Genomic DNA, 5,000 nt, shown 5'->3' with positions numbered 1-5,000 from the left:
TCCATGTTTGATTCAGACTATTGTGCCGGAGTGAGTGTACTTTGGGCAGGAGTACTCTGACCATTGTCAGGTTTCAACAGTTCTGTAACTGCCTGTAGTAGAGCGAAAGGATTCCTCGATGAGTATAAATAAGTGCTTGTGATGCATTCAATATACCCAGATACAACAAGCAGTTAATTGCGTGTAATTCACACTTCGTGTGTGTCTGGGAAACGAAATAATAATAATAATACCTCCAACTTAATTTCGGCATTTTGATCGATTTATTTGTTCAAACAAAATATACATAGAAATACAGTCCATCGATGTATTTCTATTTTTCTTTCGGCTCTGCATCAACATAATAACAGTTAAGGCGCATGTTTCATGCCCCGTTTTTACTTCAATTGTCACACGTCTTAAAGTAATGTGGAAGCCAGCTTGCTATAACTTAATTATGAGCTTAAACGCGTTCAAAAGATAGCGGAAGATAGTGGTATTTTAGTAGCGGTAAGTCGCATACGAATGCTTTACTTTGTACTGAATGATTGAAATAACTATTCTTGAAAAAGAACGATAAACAAAATACACTAACTTCTTCGTGGCTTCGACGTCGAAGACGATTTTCGCTAGACAGCCTCGGCCTCTTCGCCGGAGGACGAAAGCAGAACTCCGTTGGTATAGCATCCTCCTTCAGTCTCCGTTTGCACTTTACTCCAGTGATCTGCGCACGTAAATTGACTTCAAAACTTTCTACTGAAAAATGATCGCTACAAACACAGCAGTTCTCAAGTGAAGGCATATTAGTCCTTCTTATCCGTTCCAGCCATGCTTTCCGCCGCTGAGTATCTCGCGGCAACTTATGGTAACTAATGCCGTTGCTTTTGGCTGAGTAATTAATAGATCCAGGACCACAGCAGTTTACCATATTGAGCTAGGATGTAAATGTAACTAGACAGTTGTTAGAAAATTAGCGCCTTAAAAATTTTAAAGTACACGAACGTACGAAGACAAGGTGCCGCAGAGAAGAAAACATCAGAACTCCCGCTAAACTTTGACGATATGACGTCACAGCCAACTGCTGGTCAATACAACGCGGCTCATAAAGCGTCCAAGATGGCGGAAATCTAAACTGGATTTTCTGCTCCTCTTTAGCCAAAATATATACGGGAGGAAGGACAAGAAGACTAAACAGGTAGTCAAAATGGAACCCTCCCTAACTGCCCTTTTCTCAGAAAAAAGTTCATTTTTACACCGGAGTTCCCCTTTAATTACACCGGTCGTCCTTCTATTTGGTTTCGATACGTTGATGATACTTTCACTCTGTTTGACAGTAAAAACAATGCTCTTAAATTTCTACAGAATCTCAATATCTGCCATGTAAACATCAAATTTACTATAGAGTTTAAACCAAACAAGACAATGTAACTTGCATTTTTTGACAGTACATGTATACCGTCATACTGCATTATTTGCCCTATGGTTAAGGCCGGCATATTTATCTTACCAACCGGTAGGTGGGTGACCGTGTGGGGATAATGCACAAGTCAGACAATACTCTGCATTTCTTCATAAATGGCGTGTTAATGTTGGAAAACGAATCAAAACCATCCCACCTGTACTTTACGGTGTTGTGGATTTGTTCGGGCAAGCTGAGGAAGTTACTATAACAGGTGGGGAAAGAGCCGTTATTTTTTTCCGTTTTAGGAAGTCTCTACCCGCAATCAGTAGTAGCCTATAACTTATTGCATTTCTCTCGAAAATATGTATTTTTTATAGTATATCGTTTATCATATTACTTCTGCGAGGCACAAATCTTTAGGTTGCCTGTGATTGCTTGGGCTTCCTTTCTTGAAGTATGCGGGAAGTCTCGATTTTTGTTGATCACGATGATTTTGAGGAAGGGTGCGCCCAGTGGTATCATCATGACTTTAATGCTTCCTTCCTTGCGCCTCAGCCTTGACGCGTTAAATTGCTTTGTTGATAAAATTATTAACTTATGTATGTACATTTACTGTTTCTATGATGTTTTATGCTATCATTAATTAAGGCGCTGTTACAGGAGGCAATTTTTCTTGCAGCTTTTCTCGTTTTTTTTTTTTATTCCACAAAAGTTCTCACATCGTCAAACAAGTTGCTTTATGGGTGTTCCACTATGCAAGGTTTCTTGCAACTTGTCTCGTTTTCAATGGTCGCAGGAGGTTAGAGGAACGTTTTCATTGACTGCTGCCGCAAACGGTTGCGGCACAAGTTGTAGGACAGATGAAAGTTTAAAAATATTCTGTACTGCAGAATCAGAGCCATTTTTTTTAAACCACAGAGTTAAGGTGGATCTCAATCCGCTGACCAGAATTTTTTAAACTTTGCAGAAAGCTTTATCTTGGCCTTCTGATCACTTTCCATCAATAAAATATGAGGGTCGCCGGGTTTGTTTTTGAGATATGTGCAACTAAAGACAAAATATAGGGTATTATTACAGGGTTTGCCCGTTGCCACGGTGACTTATTACACAATAATGACCGCATCTTGTTCAGCAATAATTGTTGTTTCTTATGGAACCGTAACATTGCTAATACGTGATACAGCGTTGTAATGCCATACCTTCTAATAAGAGCGTTACTTGAGAGCTTTTAAACTAAATTAAGCTACCTTAAATGTTTTCCCCATCATGACGGCCATGGCTTATTATCATTTCAGGTGGAACTGCTGAGACACAAAGTAGTAACCAGGATCAAGTGGACAATGTCTCGACCATGGTCCGTATGAAGAACACCATTAACATTCTTAAAGAAGGATCGTTTACTGATGTGAACCTTGCAGTAGTGAAAATCGCAAAAGACATTCTTGAGCCGTACGGAGAGACAAATGACCGAGCGCTTCAGCAAAAGTATGGTGACCATTTAGCAGAGATTGGTGGTCCTGTGCACTTGACCAATTTCCTTCGTCGGCTGATGGATACTGGATTAGAAACGCAACGTGGGTGGTTGGGCATATCTGTGGTTCGAAGAGTATTACTGAACTACTCCGATGGCAGCTTAAAAATGGCGAAGGGCTTGGGCCGGAGCGGTTTGTTGAAGATAATGTTGCATGATCTTGACACTTACGGAATTAAGATTTCCAAAAACAAATTAAGCGGCCGACTCTGTACTTAAAGTGGGAATTTGGAAATCACTATGGCCGGCAAACGGTAGAGTGCAAGAGTCCATCACTCAGGAGTAAGATTTACTCAAATTGGTCTAGTCCCATCAGCGTCAGAAAAGTGTCTATTTTTAAACCAAGTTTTGCGGGAAAATAAACAATAGACCAAATCAGTTCACTCAATGTTGTACCCAATTCAATTCCAAATTTTCTCTGGATTTACTGTTATCGTCAATTTAGATTACTCTGTCCTAGGCCTCGTGGTAGCAGATGATTGTACCGAATATTTACCAACACTAATTAGTATGTATAAAATCATTAACCATTAATCATCATTGTCAGTTAGTTTATACGAAAAAGACGAAACAGTTAGTTATTGGAACTAGTCAAAAACTCCATCTCTCAATTTATCTGCTTGTGGTACTCCAGTCGGAGAAGCAAAAGATGAAAAACGTTTGGGTGTCAAGATTGATAAACACCTCAACTGGGACGATCATATATGCATATTGACTATCTCATAAAAAAGTACAGTTAAACTCTAGAATCTGCTTACTTAAAAGAGCTAGACATACCTTAGTTATTCGTTATGGCAATTATTATGCAATGCATTGATTAAATCATTATTTGAGTACTGCTGTACTGTATGGGGAAATACCAAAAACGAAAATCTACTTCGTTCATTAGAATGCAAAAACGATGTGCGAGGTTAATTTTAGTTGCTAGTGTTTCTGATAGTCCAGTCCAACTTTTTAGTAAGTTAGGTTGGATTCCCGTTAACAACATCATACGACTAAGAAACTTTCCATAATGCATAAGATTATAAATGGCAAATGCCCCGCCTATTTTAAAGAGTCAAACAATCTTTTATTCACTCCTTTCTTTCAAACAAAATCTGGTCACCGTACCCTTTGTGCGAGTAGTACTCGACTATGGAATTCATTAGATAATAGTAGCAAAAGCCATACAACGTTAAGTAATTTAAGAAAACACATTATAATTGCAATTTAGAAAATAATTCCAAGCTCGATCATTTTATTATTAATGGAACTTTTTAATAATTTAAACTATATAAAGAATTTTAAAAAGTTCTAGATTATTATAATGTATAGCTTTTAATTTACTTTTATTTCTATTTGTTGTTGTTTTTTTTTTGTTTTGTTTTTTCGGACCACAATGTAAACTGTTGGTTCTTTCCCAGCAATTGTGTCAATCCACTTACGTTATTATTATTATTATTATTATTATTATTATTATTATTATTGTTGTTGTTATTATTATTATTATTATTATTATTATTATTAAACAAATTTCTAGTTTCTAAAGAGACTGTGGTGCTGCGTCGGTGGGGGAGTGAAACAGGAAAATTTGGTTTTATCAAACGTGTTGATAAAGGTCGAATTACCACCGTGCACGATTTGGAAAACTAACGTTTCGAACGTTAGCTGTTCGTCAGAACGAAGGGCTAACGGTTGAAATGTCAGCTTTCCAAATCATTCATGGTGGTAATTTGACCTTTATCAAAACGTTTTATAAAACCAAATTTTCCTACATAAAATCATTGCTAAATAGTGATTAAGTCTACTGCTTGATTCTAAAGTGGTTAGCTTTCTCTTGATGTTTGGTAGCCGACATTTTTTCTGTTTAAACTTGTTTCTAAGTAGGTGATAATACCTGTTTACCGCGGCATTCGGAAGAAAACGAATCTTGACATATTAAAAATAATAATAATAATGTTTTCGGAGTTAGCGATGTGGTAGTCTAGTGGTTAAATGAAAGGATTATTAGTCAAACTATCCCCGGTTCGAGTCCTGCGAATTCAGGCATTGGGGTTTGTTACGAAAAATAGTATTGCGTGACAAGCGTTACTGTCTCGAAGCTTCGCG

General features: G+C 37.5%; 1 pseudogene; it reads left to right on the top strand.

Annotated features, from left to right (window-relative positions):
• Positions 1-3: 3 nt before the first annotated feature.
• The window catches only part of LOC137971819 (uncharacterized), a 27,571-nt pseudogene continuing 22,574 nt past the window's right edge, over positions 4-5,000 (top strand).

Source organism: Montipora foliosa, chromosome 1 (genome assembly GCF_036669935.1).
Source record: "Montipora foliosa isolate CH-2021 chromosome 1, ASM3666993v2, whole genome shotgun sequence".
NCBI lineage: Eukaryota > Metazoa > Cnidaria > Anthozoa > Scleractinia > Acroporidae > Montipora > Montipora foliosa.
This window is presented reverse-complemented; position numbering and strand designations above follow the sequence as displayed.